Source organism: Heterocephalus glaber, unplaced genomic scaffold (genome assembly GCF_053883595.1).
Source record: "Heterocephalus glaber isolate CG9 unplaced genomic scaffold, H.glaber_assembly_v1.0 deba00001481, whole genome shotgun sequence".
Classification (NCBI taxonomy): Eukaryota; Metazoa; Chordata; class Mammalia; order Rodentia; family Bathyergidae; genus Heterocephalus; species Heterocephalus glaber.
In genome coordinates, this window is record NW_028258317.1 from 61,004,817 (window position 1) to 61,021,368 (window position 16,552).

General features: G+C 39.3%; 1 protein-coding gene and 1 pseudogene across 1 annotated transcript in view; one reads left to right on the plus strand and one right to left on the minus strand.

Annotated features, from left to right (window-relative positions):
* Window positions 1–16,552, minus strand: part of Gnaq (G protein subunit alpha q) — a 328,305-nt gene that overhangs the window by 167,576 nt on the left and 144,177 nt on the right. The window lies entirely within an intron of this gene.
* Window positions 13,052–13,917, plus strand: LOC106010877 (pre-mRNA-splicing factor SPF27 pseudogene; annotated as a pseudogene).

Sequence of the window (16,552 nt, forward strand, 5' to 3'; positions counted from 1 at the left end):
AAGCACACTGAAGTCCTATTTGAAAGACTGGTAGGAACCCAGGCAATCCCCTTGCGCCCCATTACAAAGGAGGCTCCCAAGCCAAACCCGGGTAATTCTCTCTCTCCGGAACAGAGCTGTCTGTTGTTAATTATGGAGTTTAGGGAATTATGAGGCTAACAGACTACTGTCATGAAGAGGAAATCGGTTTGCTGGATCACAGAATGTGCTTAGCTCATTTTCTTTGTCAGGAGTTTTTCATTACATATTTATGATGAAGCTCCATTGCATGTCTTGTAATAATAATTAGGTCTGAGTAACATAAAACCTCACTGCAGCAGGGCATAGCTATTAAATCATTTCCAAGAGCAGGGGGAAGGAACCAGAGCTTTCTGCAACCAGTGAGGACTGTCAGGTCTGTAGATAAGGAAGTTAAGAGCTAGCCAACTCTGAATGGCAAATCCAATTTTTGTCAGTGAAGCCTGCAGCAGCCACAGGACTCTAGGATGGCCATTTTGCTCTCATGGCACGCAACTCTGGGTCTGCCTTCAATCAGCTAACTCTTCAGTCACACAGGGCTTGCACCAAGGGCTGATAAAGCTTGAGAACAGCCCTGGACACAGCTTTCGGAGATATGTCATTGAGATTCTCAGTCAGACCATCGCCTCCTTAGATTCCTGATTTGATTCTGTTGACTGAAAATCCAAGAAAGGTGACACGGAGTGAGGCAAGGCCACTGGAAATCTCAACAGCTGCTGCAAGTGCCCAAGACAGCTGGGTCCACAATGTGAGGTTCTGGGGCCTCTGCTGCCCTGTTTCCAGGGAACCCAGGTCCCCATTCAAATGCATTACTGTATTTCAGAAATCAGAATCATTCAAAAATTAATAATAATGAACAATTCAGATTTTCTCAGGGGGAAAAAAAAGCAATCCAAAATATCCCTCATTTAAAAGAAATGAACCAGATAGTAAAAAAGGCCAAGAAGGTAGAAGGAGAAAACCTGATCAGAATTAATCATGTACCTTGGCACAGGGGAGAGTAACACACTTTTAAGTACCTAGAGGCAACTGCTCTATCACTGATAATCCAAGACACACTCCTGCTCTCCTGTTCTCCAATCTAAAGTCATTGTCTCATCTAAGTCACTGTCTCATAAGCTGCACATTGCTGCTAATTACTTGTAATTTTTAAAAAAGCATAATTTACGACATACTTGTCACTCCTCTCTTATAGCTTGGGGATCCTAGGCAGACAGTGGATATGCTTCAATCGGCTGAGAGCTTTGAATTCAGTTTACTGAATAATATCTTTGGGCGGGGGGGGGGGGGAGTCCTAATGAGCTTGCCTGTCCATGTCTCACTCAGGTTATTGCCTGTCCACAGTATGCTGAGGTTTTCCCTCTGCCAACAATGATGACACTATAAACCACCCATGTCCTTAACTGTGTCCCCAGCTAGCAGTGAGCAATTCAAGACTGACTGTCTTGTTATACAAGCTTAGCATGTAGGTACTCACAAGACACCTTGAATGGATGGGTGAGTGAAGATGGTACAGAATAAAATTTATAACCCAAAAAAGGCTACATTAAACAAGCAATGTAAAGAAAAGAAATAACCATTGATTTTGCAATTGAGAAATAAACTAGTACTAAGAGTTTGCTGAATATCCATCTATTTTTTTATTCTGTTCACTTAAAATAGGTAACATTTTGGAGATTTTCTTTCTTAACCAGGACTACCTTATACATAATAGTTTACATCTAGCTTTTCAAAAACCATTAATAGGAGGGGTCATGGGGTCAGCCCAGGGAGCTAGGGTAGCTTTCCTTCTTCCACCACTGCCGGCCCTTGTAGCTCTGCAGGGGCTGGAGAGTGAGGCCACAGTGGTGCAAGCGACCGAAGGCTGGACACAGCTGCATAATGAAGTACCAGGGAGCTCTCTGAAGTAGCTGCAGAGTGTCAACAGCTGCTGCTGGCAATCCCCTGCAGTGTTACTAATGACTCTAGATTGGATTTCTTAATCCTGCAAAGCTAAGCTGAAGATCAGACCATGAAAAATCAGAGAAAGCAAGGCTCAGCTGAAGAACCGCCCCTCCTCAGATGCCTTCCAAGATCTACTGAAGCTTGAAGTAATTTCTCTTTCCTGGGTCATTTGTACTTCACTTGAGGTTCTGGTTTTACAATCAGTTTGTCAATTTCTACAAAATTAATCTTGCTGAGAATTTGAAAGAGATTTTATTAAACTTATGAATAAATTTGGAAAGAAATGTCACCTGAACAGTTCTAAGTCTTCTGACCCATGAATAAGCCTTCCCAAGAGCAGCTCTCCTTGGCCATGCCCTTCTGCCATGCCATCCTACCTTGAAGCCAGCTGATTTTGGACTGAAAACTCGACAAACCATTACCAAAGACTGTGACTTCCATTTTACTAATACTCTCATATGCTCCCTCCAATGAAACCCACTGCCATGTTGTGACAGGCTCTAAGGGAAGGGCCACATGGCAAGTAATCAAGGGAGGCCTCCAGACACCAGCTGCTGAGGAACTGAGGCCTTAGTCCAGTACCCACAGAGACTTAAGTCCTGACAGCAACCACGTGCATGAAGACTCCCTGATAGTCTTCAGAGGAGACTGCATGCCCAGCTAACAACCTGACTGTGGCCTCGTGAGAAACCCTGAAGCAAAAGATAGCTCAGCCATGTCTGGATTCCTGAAAATATATGTCTGAAGCTGCTGATTTTGGAAGGGTGTAATTTGTTAAACACCATGATACCTAATTCATCTTCCAAGACATAACTATTATCTTAAATGTGTTATCATCTGTATATGTGTGTGTATATAAATAAAGAGTATATATGTGTGTATATAGAGAGAGTATTTATGTATATATATGGGTGAGGGTAATTTGTCAATTTCTTATGCACCATGACAACTAATTCACCTTCTAAGAGGTAACCATTATCTTAAATGTGTTATCATTTTATACGTCTTTGTATAAAGAGTATATGTGCATATACATATACACATCTGTATGCATAATTCTCATACATGTGTATATATAAAAATTTTATGGAATGTTTTTAAGATTCATATAGTTGCTATCATAATATTTGTATCCTTCTGTCTAAGTCACTGTGGGTTTTAGTCTCCTCAGCTCAGACCTTGAAGTTCTGTTCCATTTACCCACAAAGGTCCCAAGCCAGTGAATTAAGCCTGGTCCTATCTTAGACTAAATTCAGCTGCTTCCCATTCTAAACCAAAATCTATGTGTAAGCTCTTCAAAATCACATGGACCTCTAGGCATGCCCAGGTCATCACTGTGGTTTCCTTCAATAATGGTATTTCTAGATCAGTGTATATCTCAAAGCTTAATGTGTATAGTAATTAATTACCTGGGCACTTTGTTATAATGTGATTTTGATTTACTAGGTCCACAAAGGGACTGATATTCTGCATTTCTACAACATGTTTAGGTATTACTGATGCTCATGCTTCATGGGCCACATGTTTAACAATAAGATTTCAGAGGCTAGAAATCTATTTCTTTACAAAAATTATCTTAATTTGACAATATATACTGGACACCAATACAGGAACTTAAACCTATCCAATGATAGAATATGATAGCTGTCTAAGAAGGTAAAGTAGGCTAAGAAATAAAACCAAACACAAATAACAAAAATAAATATTTTATTCATTGATTTTTACCTAAAGCAAGCCAAAGAAAGAAAATAATAAGAGTGGAAATTAATGGAATAAAATAAGAGAAAAATCAGTGAAGTCAAAAGCTAGTTCTTTGAAAAGGTTCACAGAACTGTCAAATCTTTAGCAAGGTAAAAAAAAAGAGAGGCAGAAGCTTCAACTTACTAGAATCAGAAATGAAAATGAGAACATTATTACAGACATTACAGAAATAAAATGTATCATAAAGGAATACTATGAACAACTGTATGCCAATAAGTAGGTAGATGAAATGGACAAATTGCTAGAAAGATGCAAACTACTGAAACGATTCAAGAAGAAACAACAAATATTGAGATAGATTGTATAGGCTGAAAATTCCCTAATCTAAATATCTGACATCTGAATGCTCCAAAATCTAAAACATTTCAGTACTGATGTGACACCACAAAGTAGATAATTGCACACCATGAAATTTTGTTTCATACACAAAATCATTAAAAATATTATATAAAATTCCCTTCAGGCTTTGTGTATAGGTATATGAAAATATAAATGTATTCATGTTTAAACTTGGGTCATATCCTCAAGACATCTCATTAAGTACATGCAGATATTTTTAAAATGCTGAAATCTACATTTGGATAAGGGATACTGAATCTGTAACTAAAAATAATAAACTGTACACAAGCAAAATTCTAGGCCCAGATGATTTTACCACTGAGTACTAACAAACATTTAAGGAACTACCTTCTCTAACATAGAAGAGGATAGAACACTTCCCAACTCATTCTAGGAGGCAAGCATTCCAATGATACCAAATCCAAAGACATCACAAGAAAACTATAGACTAATATACCTTACAAATATGGATGCAAATATCCAAAATGAAATACTGGAAAATTGAATCCAATAACATAAAAGAGAATCACATACTATGAAAGTGGCATTTATCCCAGGAATATAGGTTAGTTTAACATCTGAAAATCAATACAATATACTAGCCCAGTAGAATGAAAAAAAAAAAATCACATAGTATCACCTCAGTAGATGCAGACAAAAGCATTTAAAAAGTGCAACATTCCTTCTTAATAAAAATATGGAACAAAGTAGGAATAGAAGGGAAGTTCCTGAACTCATTAAAGGATATCTGAAAGTGTAAATAAGGATTAAAAGGATTAATAACTAATAATTGATACTTTGAAATAGGAAAAGGTCCAAAGGGGTAGGGGTGGTGGGAGGAGATGGGGAAAAGAAAGAATGGAAAGGAAAAATTATGAGAAAAGAGAAAAAAAATGGAAACGAAGTCTATGTAAATAGGGAAGGGTGGAGGGGTGAAGGGCGCACAGGTAATGGGGAAAAAATAAGAACCAAGATACATCATGTACAGGTACAAGCACCCAATGATAAATATAAACATATTGTATACCAAAAATGTACCAATAAAAGAATTTAAGCAAAAAAAAAATAAACATAAAGGATATCTATGAAAAATCCACAGCTAACAGCATACTTAATGGTGAAAGAATAGATGCTTTACCATTAAGACTAGAAACAAAACAAAGATGTCGGCATCTCAACATTGTACTGGAATTCTAACCAAGGGAACTAGGCAAGAAACAGAAGTCATTTGGATTGGAAAGGAAAAAAGTAAAACCATTTCAATTTGCAGATGAGATCTTATGTGTAGAAAATCCTAAGGAATCCACAACAAATTTGTATCTAATAAACAAGTGATTAAGGATGCAGGATATAAGATCACTTTACAAAAATCAACCATATACACACTTGCAATGAACAATCCAAAATGAGTTTTAAAGAAACAATTCAGTTAACAACAGCATCAATATAATAAAGTACTTAGGAATAAATTTAAGAAAAGGAGTAAAAGCTTATACTTTGAAAAGCACAAGACATTGTTCAAAGAAATTTAAAAGGTCTAAATAAATGGAAACACCTTGTGTTCACGGGTCGAAAGATTTAATATTGTTAATATGGTAATACCTTCTAAAGTGATCTACAGATTCAATGTAATGCCTATAAGATATCAAGCTAGGTTTTCTTTAGAAACTGACAAGCTGATTCTAAAATTCATATGGAATTGCAAGTGACCCAGAATAGCTAAAACAATCTTGAGAAGAAAGAACTAAGTAGGAGGATTCACATTTCCTAATTTCAAACTGTAATACAAAGCAATGGTAATCATTATGGCACTGGCACAAGGAGAGTCATACACAATGCACTAGAACTGAGTCCAGAAATAACAAATATGTCTATGGTCAACTGCTTCATTTTAATATGAGACAGGACCTTGCTAATTTCCTAGGCTGTCCTCAAACTTGTCAGCTACGATTACAACATGTACCACCATGCCCACAATCAAATGATTTTTGACAAGGGTACCAAGACCATTGACTGAGGAAAGAATGGATAGTGCCAGGAAAACTGCAGAGCCACATGTAAAAGTACTGAACTGAACCATTCTTACATCATGTATAAAAATTAACTCAAAATGGGTCATAGACCTAAATATAAGAGATACGGCTGTAAAATTCTTATAAAAAAGCAGAGGGGTAAAATGTTTATGACTTCAGGTTCAGCAAAAGATTGTTATTTATGCCACTAAAGAAAAACTGAGCATAAAAAAACCAGATTTGACTTCATCAAAATTAAAAGTTTTATGGGCCAGGGATTTAGCTCAGTGGTTCCGCTGCCTGCCTTACAAGCGTAAGGACCTGAGTTCGATCCCCACTAACAACAACAATAAAAAAAATTAAAAGTTTTATGTTTCAAAAAACAACATCTGTTTTGGTTATTTTCCTGTCTCTGGTCAAATTAGGGTATTCAACACCTGCAACTTAAAGGAGAGGTTTATTTCATTCAGTTTCCAGTGGGATCAGTCCATGGCTCCAGGGCAGAAACAGCCTGGTGGAGGGAACCTGATGGAAGATGGCTGCTTGTCCCATGGGGGAGGGGGAGCAGAAATGTGCCCAGGTCATACAGACAGTGACCTGACACCTCTGGCCAGGCCTCATTTCTAAGCACAAGACTTTTGGGGGACATTTTAGATCTAAGCCAGAACATCATGATAGCTGGACTTGGTGGAACATGTCTGTAATCCCAGCACTGTGAGAGGTGTGTTTACAGCAGCATCATTTATAACAACCAAAACGTGGAAACAACCCAAATGTCCATCTACTGATGAATATATGAACAAAATGTGGTATATTCATTCCATGGAATATTATATTGTCATAAAAGATAAATTCCTGATACATGCTAAAACATAGATGAACATTATATTGACAGAGCCAATTACAAAGACCACATATTATATGATTGTATTTATATGAAATTTTCAGAATGGGGAAATCTATAGAGACAGAAAGTTGATGAGTAACTGCTGAGGTGAATGGGGAAGGAACAGAGAGGTGACGGCTAAAGGGCAGGTGACTTCCTTTTGAGAAAATAAAAATGATACAAAATTTTTGATGGTTGTATGTATCTGTGATTTGCTACCGTATCTGTGAATTATACACTAAAATGAATGAGTTGTACATGAACTATAGCTCAATAAAGCTGTTTAAAAACTAAGCTGGAGCATTTGTAGGGCTCATCTTGTTTGTTTCCAATCTCTCTGCGGTCAATGTCCTTTATGCCTATAGTCTAGTATCTTTGCTCCCTGCTCCTTGACTGCCATGAGGTGGGAAGCCTTCTTCTACTATGTTCTTTCTCCCTTGGAGCCCCCTAACCATGCATGGATTGACTTGGAAAGCTGTGCCAAAATGAACCTCTCTTCCTTTTGAGTTGTAGTTGTGGAGTATTTTGTCTCCACGACAGGAAAGTGACTAAGAGATTTCCAAAGGAGGAGGCACTGGGGCTTCACAAGATAAGCAGCATCCCCTGACTAATTAGGGCAGCAAAATTAGGACTTGTCTCCATGAAACACTGTTAAAATGCACCCAAGTCCTCAGAGGGTTCTTGACTGTAGGGGAAGAAAAGGGATGGTGTTCTGGCTGGAAGGCGGACCTCCAAGATTTGATGGATGTCCTGTCAAGAAAATGATGACTAGTAGGGCACTTCCTTTCTGCTAATTTATAGCTCAGTGAATATTCCTCTTTGACCTTTTCTCTCATCTTAGCAGTATAAATGTCTCAGGTAAAAACATACCCATGTATCTTGGTGAACAGTTTGAGTTTAATAATATCATACTCTGTAATTATAGGACAGGGAGATACTCCCTGGTGAGCAGAACAGTGGAGTTTCAAGGCCAATCCCTATCAGATACAAGGATATTATGAGATCAGAAACCCACTTTACTGCTTAACTAATTTGTGGTCAAATTAGGGCTTTGGGCCATATATACTTCAGGCTGTTAACATGCACCCTGAAAGGATATAAATACTTACTTTAAATATTTGCTACTCATTAAACACCAAGTAGAATGGAAGGTAAAAGAATGACTTGAAGCCCCAGGGTTTGAAGCCACAGCATATGGATGACAATTAAAAACTCATATAAAGTAATGCTGGAATGAGTGCTGCATAATAGTGAGGAAACAGGACATGAGTTCCTTAAAAGGGATTTATACATAGAGATCCAAAACCTTACAGCATTTTTTCAGGAAGTGAACAGGGGTTGTTCAGGTGGAAAGCCAGAATTCTGACCAGATCCTGTCTATCTATGAGACTCTGTATATATCACTTAGCATCCCTCAATCTTCATTACTCAGCTTGAATGAAATAATAATGCTCGAGTTCTCCCAAAGGAGAACTAAGGCCATCCACTCAGACCCACATCTGATCCGTTTTATCCCATATGTCTCTTGGACCCCACACATCTATCCTCATTATTTTTTTCTTACTTTCCTCCTCTTTATTACACTCCACATTGTAACCAAAGAAGTCTTTCTCAAAGGCAAACTCAGTTACACTGCTCATCTATTGGAAATCCTTCAGTAGCTCATTGTTTTCAGTTTTCAACTCCTTATCCTAGTCCACAGGCCCTTCATGATCGGACACTTGCTGGCCTCTCCAGGCTCATTCCACATCACTCTTCCTTCTGAAATTTTAGTCTCCAGCCATAACAAACTAATAGATGTTTCCCAACAAACCAGCCTCTCTCACCTCTTTGCACTAGCTTCTTGATGTACACCAAGAATGCTCTGGTCCTCTGAGCTCTCTTTTTCCTGCCCCTAACTTGTAATTCCTGTAGAATTCTGTCATCACCCACCTGCTAGGTCTGCCCCCAGTCTCAAATGCTCTTCCTTCATGCCTCCACCCTGGCCAGCTCCCTGTGCTTCTGTCCTCCTAGTACTTATCAGCCTGATTGAAACTACCTTTTTTCGTGTTGATTCCTCCTACTCAGTTCTGCAGGACTCTGTCTTACTCATTCCTTATGTCCTCAGCAGAGCCAGTTTGAATGAATGATGAATGTTTAAATGCTTTGTGAACTGTAACTTGCTGTACAAGTGTTAAGTATTGTGTAATATTATTGCGTTCAGATTGATCACTTAGTACGTTTGGCCTACTCACCCATTTGATAATAAATTTCAGTTTTTGAAAAACCAGTAATAGGTTTTTGTGCCTGATTTTCCAGATTAGTGAATATACTTCTTTTTTAAAATTAATTCTATTGGTAGATTTTTGATGTACATAATGATTACATTCACCAAAAGGAATTTTTACCTGTATATATCTTTATTCTTTTTTCTCCATTCTCCTCTCCTCCCTTCAACCCTTCATCCTTCCGCACTTACAAAAGCCTTTGTTTCCATTTTTTCCTTTATTCTCTTTTTTTCCTTTTTCTTTCCTTCTCTTCCCCATTTCCTTCCAACTTCCCAATATCTGTTATCCATTTTGGTCCTTATTTGCCCTTTCAGTTTCTCACACAAAAGAAACAATGTGATATTTAAACAATGTGTTTCTCATTTATTTCCCCTTAAAATTATGTTCTCTGGGTGCAACCATTTACCTACATCATTGTTTATTTCAACCACACAGAATTCCAGAAAATGAAAAAATGGAAACAAAGTCTTTGTAAGTAGGGAGGGGTGGAGGAGTTGAAGGGAGGGCAGGGGAATGGGGAAAAAATAAGAATCCAGATGGATTATGTAAAGGTATAAATCTTCAATGATGAATGTCATTACATTGTATACCTAAAATGTACCAATAAAATTAATTTTTAAAAAATTCCAGAATGGCTGTACCATAACTTAACCATTTCATTGCTGACAGATGCCTTCAAAAGTATTCCATATTGGGCATGTATTACAGGCATGGGTCTTAACTACATGCTGCCAATTCAGCAGGGACAAAGACATGGTCCCTGCTGTATCACAGCTCTCTAGCACAGCAAATTTTGCAGGATAGAAATGCTAGCTGACAGAGGATACATATTTTAAGATTTGTTATGGCTGCCAGCTGCCCACATCAGGGCATGCTGAGCACTCACAAGGCCCGATCTTTGACAGGCTTAGCAGACTCCTCCAAGTAAGTTTTTTGTTGAATCAGGATCCTCAGTCAAAGTTCTTTACCAAGTCAGTCAGTCATCCTGGGGTCTCTGAGGTATTGAAGGCCACTGGGCTGGGGTAGGCCACAGACAGTTCACATTCTGATAAAGGTGAATGTCCAAATACCACAGTCAAAAAAGATCCCTCTTGACACTGCATTGGAGGTCCCTGAGATTTTTTTTTTTTTTTTTTTTTTGGTACCGGGGATCGAACTCAGGTCCTTACGCTTGCGAGGCAGGCGGCGGAACCACTGAGCTAAACACCCGGCCCTCCCTGAGATGTTTTAATACCAGCATATTGCTAAAATAAGATTTACAGACTACTAGATTTTATTATTCATGCTATACTTGTTCTCCATTACCATGGAAAGTTCTGGGATGAAGGGGATAGGGTGGCAGAGTAACTGTGTCTACCTGTGGTTAGATCCTGGGTACACAGCTCTGCTTGGCATTTCTTTTGTTCATCTGTTTCTCTACTATATTTGCAAAAGATTTTGTTTACTTTTTTCTCACAATCCTCATCCCCATGCTCTCTTGGCAGAAGACCCTACCTACAGTTCAGACATAAAATGATGAAGGCTGTCTATTAAAAGACGCCTTCTTGATCTCAAAACTTTTAACTTCACTTAACATATATGCTTAAATATTGCAGCTTCTCTCCTATGAGAAACCCAAAATCTAAATAAAGAGCAAAATAAAGGATAGATGACAGGAAGTAGGGAGATCTTTTTCAAATGGGAAGGGGAATAAGAGAAGGAGGGGAGAGGCAAGAAGTGGAAAAGGATTTTTAAAAAAGAATCGAAGAAAAAATGAAAACAGAGCTTTTTCAAATGGGAAGGGGATCAAGAGCTGGCAAGGGGAAGAAGGGAGGGGAGAGAAGGGGACAAAAAGAATGAGATGTGTCCTGGACATGCACCGACTCCTCATAATTAACGTAATCAGTAGGTACTGCAATCACGGACTAATAAAAGTACACAATTAATACAAAATACACTTAAAACAAGACAATACCCTCAAAAGAACTGCTAACTGCAGCAATTCTCTTTCTCTTCCAACTGTTCACGGGTACAGATGTCCTGCTTCTTCAAAACCTTGCATTGCTCTACATTTTCTTAGACTGTAGTTTCCCTCTTTACGGGCAAATTTCTAATGATCTACAACACACTTCAGTCTCTCTTTAAGTCAAAAAACCGAAACAAGCAAACCAAAATAAAATGACTTGTTTGCCTTCCTCTTCTGGCTTTCCCCTCAAGCTGGTGTTCTCCCCACTGCCACCCTCTCCTTTTATTCCAGCTCCTAGGTCCTGCTCTGGACACCCTGCCAGTTTCCCAAGGGCCTCTCCCGTGCCACCTGTCATGCTCCTGCATCATCTGTCTGGTAACAAAAACTTCCCTCACCCCCTTCTGCCCAAAGATGGCAGGTGGCCCCCATGGCAATTAGAATCAGCCGAAGAATACAGAATTGGAGGCTTTCTGGAATCTGCTTCCCCTGTGTCAGTGGCAGTGAACCTACGGCACATGGGCCACATCGGGCTGCTGGCACCACTGAAAGCTCTCAAAGATCCGCCATCACTGAGCCTATGCCCTTACAGCCTTATCTCCCAACACAGACCCTGCCCCACCCTGTCAGCTCTGGTCTCTCAAATCCCCTCGCTTCATAGGGGTCTTTCTGGAAAGCCCTGTGCTTTCTTTCTCTGTCTCTCGCATCCCCCCGCATCCGTCCATCCACTCACCAGCCCAGACCCTGCTCACCCTCAGGACCAGGGCAGACAGCACCCACAGAGGCTGCACAGCGGCTGCCTCCTCCTCTGCCTCGGCCTCCCCCTCCTCTTCCTTCTCCCCTCTTTCTCCCTCTCTTCCTCCTCAGGCAGAGCTGCTCTTGGATCCCTTGGTATCCGGCAAATGTCTGTGTCCCTCACTGAATGTCTATCCTACCTCTGTTTTCCTCTCAAGGCTACCCTTGAAACCCTCCTTTCAACCTATCTACTCTATACTCTTACATTTCCAGACTAGTGATTCAGTCCACTCAGGATGCTAGGGTAAAATACTATAACCTGGGTAGATTAAAAAGGACAAATATTTATCTCTCAGTTCTGGAGCCTAGGAAGTCCGAGATCAAGGTGCCAGCAGAGGAAAGGACCTGCTTTCTGGTGCACAGAATGGAGCCTTCTCACTGTGTCTTCACAAGGTTGAAGGGGTGAAAAAGCTCCCCAGGCCTTTTTTATTAGGGCATCAACGCCATAAATAAGGGCACCGTCTTTATGATCTAAATCACCTCCCAAAGGCCCAACCTCCTAATACGAATACCTCAAGGCTTGGGATTTTAGCACATACATTTTCAGGGACAATAAGCACTCAAAACTATAGCAAGTTACCTAACATTTCTGAAGTTTTATTTAGCAGTAAATGGAGTTAATAATATCTACCTCGTAGTGTTAAAGTAATGTAACTCATTGGATGAGGCAAAATGAAACATTCAAGATCTTTTTACATCTAAACCAAACTCTAAATATATAGAAAATACATCTTTAAAGAGATTGCTTTCTACTTCCTATCATTGTAATTAATTTCCAAATATACCTAACCAAATGAACAATATCATTGTCTCATTACTTGTGGTACATGTCTAAGCTTCAACAAACATACTTTCCAGCACTGTTGTTATCTGCCTTAATCTATATCCCATCCAAGTTGCTAATTTGTAATATAAAAGCTGTGCCACACAAAGTTGAGAGCAATTCCTTAAGAGGTTTTGATTTTAAAAGATGAAATACTTGGTCTGACATGACATAACCACTAAAGCGTTTACTTTTAAATCATAAGAAAAAGGTCCAGACTCAAAACGCAGGCAGGAGTGCGTTCTGTGCCATGGTGGCACGGGGTTGGTGGCCGGAGAGGTAGTGGTGGATGCGCTGCCGTATTTTGATCATGGCTATGAGGTGCCAGGCATGTGGGAAGCGGTTGCAGCTCTGGTAGAGGAGGAAACTCACAGATACCGACCTACCAAGAACTACCTGAGCTACTTAACAGCCCTGGATTATTCTGCTTTCGAAACTGACATAATGAGAAATGAATCTGAAAGACTGGCTGCTCGACAACCAATTGAATTGCTCAGTATGAAACGATATGAGCTTCCAGCCCCTTCCTCAGGTCAGAAAAATGACATTACTGCATGGCAAGAATGTGTAAACAATCCTATGGCTCAATTAGAGCACCAAGCAGTACGAATTGAGAATCTGGCGCTAATGTCACAGCATGGAAGTAATGCCTGGAAAATATATAACGAAAATCTACTTCATATGATTGAACATGCACAGAAAGAGCTTCAGAAGTTTTGGAAATATATTCAAGATTTAAACTGGCAGCGGAAAAACATGCAACTCACAGCTGGATCTAAATTGAGAGAAATGGAGTCAAATTGGGTGTCCCTGGTCAGTAAGAATTACGAGATTGAACAAACTATTATGCAACTAGAAAATGAAATCTATCAAATTAAGCAGCAACAGGAAGAAACAAACAAAGAAAACATCCGGCAAGATTTCTGAAAAGACTAACTTGCTGAGTAGAAAGGAAGAAAAGTTGGGCTCTTACAAACATCAGCCATCTAAACTATCCCTGAACCATGAAGGACAACAGCCTCTCACAAAAACCATTAGTGGGAGAAAAGCTCAGCCAGTCCCAGCACCCAGAAGGAAGCTCCCAGCATCCATCCCAAGCTCCTAAGGCAGAGAAGGTGAACAGGTCCCACCACCCGGGAGGAAGCTCTCCACCTCTATACCAGGCTCCTAGGGCAGAGAAGTTCAGCCAGTCCCAGCACCTAGAAGGAAGCTCTCCACCTCCATCCCAGGCTCCTAGGGCAGAGAAGCTCAGCCGGTCCCAGCACCCAGAAGGAAGCTCCCCTGCTGCGATCCCAAGCTCCTAGGGCAGAGAAGGTGAGCCGCGTGAGCGCCAGAAGCACCCCTCCTGTGGAAATGAGAAGATACGCAAACAAGTCTCAAAAGCAGACTTCTGGATCACCTACAGCAACCCCAAAGGGAAAAGAGATGGAACAATCTGATACTCAACCACCTGGACTCTCTCAACTGGCAACAAAAGAGGATCTGGGAAAAATGAAATCAGAAATAATTACTCAGAAAACAGCAGAGATTTTGCTCATGGTGCAATTCATGATTAATACATCTAGAGAGGACACAGATAAAAAAACAGGATCTGAGGAACATGATGGAATCCAAACATAGAAAACAAATGGAATCCATAAAACAGATACAAACAGATTTCCAAGAGATTAAAAACTCCATTGAAAGTCTGCGCAGCAGAATGAACCAATGTGAGGATAGAATTTCACATATAGAAGATAAGATTGCAATTAGTGAGGAGGAAAAGAAAAATTGCTTTATAATTGTAAGGGAACATGAGAAATCGATCTAGCAGCTGCTAGATGATGCAAAGAAGAATAACATAAGACTGACTGGAGTCAATGAAGAAAGAGGAGTGCAGATGACATCAAAAAACTGTTCACAGAAGTGATGGCAGAAAACTTCCCAAAGAGGGGAAAAGAACTTGACATACAGATAAGTGAGGCATATAGGACTCCAGCTAGCCTTAATCAAAAAAAATCTACACATAGATATATACTAGTTAGGATTCCAGAAATCCAACAGAAGAACAAAATTCTACAAGCTGTGAGAGAAAAGAAACAAATCACATACAAAGGAAAGCCCATCAGAATCACAGCAGGCTTCTCAATGCAAACCCTCAAGGCAAGAGCTTGGAGTGATGTATTTCAAGCCCTAAAGGAAAACAGCCTCCAACCCAGATTGATGTACCCTGAAAAACTATCTTTCAAAATGGATGGAGAAATAAGATACTTTCATGACAAAGAGCACCTCAAGAACTTCATGAATACCAAACCGGGACTCCAAAACATTTTAGACAATACCCTAGGAAAAGACAATGAGGATCACAACCCCAGGAAACCCAGCAGAATGAATCCATTGGGCGTGACAAATTAAACGCAAAGGGGGAGAATCCAACAAAAAGAAAAAGTCATCACAAGGCTTTTAAAACTCTGAACTTCATCTCCTTAATGAGTGTATAATTCAATCTTATTATTGTACTGATTAGTATTTTTCTGATTCTAGAGTTGCACACCATTCCTTGTGCTATACTGGCTATTAATCATCTTCTTATGTCTACATTTTAATTGGGTTGTCTATTAATGAGCTCTAAAAATTCTTTATATATTCTGGTCATAGTTTATAGGTATTGTAAATATGGTCTGTTTAAGGACTACTTTCCATTTTAATGATGTCATTTAAAGTTCTAAATTTTGATGGAATCTCATTTATCAATTTTTTTCTTTTATACATCATGTCTTTTGTATCCTAGGTAGTTCTTGCCTACCCTGAATTCATAAATATTTTCTCTTATAATTTCTTCTTAAACGTTTTATACTTTTAGGCTTTCTTATTTAGGTTCATAGATCCCTTCAAGTTATTTTCATGTATGGAAAAAAACGGTTGAGGTTAATTTCTTGTATATGGATACCAGGTGTTCTAGTGCCGTTTGCTGAAAACACTATCTCTTCCTCGGCTCTTGAATTGAGTTTTTATTCTCTAAAATGCTAATGTTAAATAATCTTTCAAAACTCAGTGGACCGTATATGTGTGGTTCTATTTCTAGATTCTCTGTTTTATTCAAATGATCTATATGTCTTTCCTTACACCAACACTGCCTTGATCACTGTAACTTTAGAAGAAGTCTTAAAATTAGGTACTAAACGTCTTCCAACACTGTTTTTTTTTTAACTTTTCTAGGTCCTTTGTACTCCTATATAACTTTTAAATTTCAATATCCAATTCTTCATTTATAGCAAGTATACATAGACCTGAATTTTTATATATACCTTATGTTTTCTAATCCTGCTAAATTCAAGTACAAGTTCTAGGGGCTCCTAGAGATTTTTTAGTATTTTCTCTGTAGATGATCAGTTCATCTACATATAAAGATTTTGCTTCTGCCATGGCAATCCTATCCTAGTTGTGTCATTTTATTGCCAGACTATTTTGGTGGGGGCTGGGTTTCAAAGTTTAATGGACAGATAGAGAGTAAGCATATCTGCCCTTGTTCCCCACCTGAAGGAGAAAGCATTGTATCTTCTCCATTCATATAAGGCATTCTCTCTGGAAGTATGGAGTACATACATGTCCTTAATCTGTTGAGAAGTTTCTATTCTACCTCTAGTCTCCTGATAGCTTTTATCATGAACAGCTGTAGAATTTAGTCCAATATTTTTTCTCCAACTAGTGACAGGATCAAATGGCTTTTTCCTTTCCTCTGTTAAAATGATGAGTTTTGGGGGTGGATCTCCCAATGCTGACCCA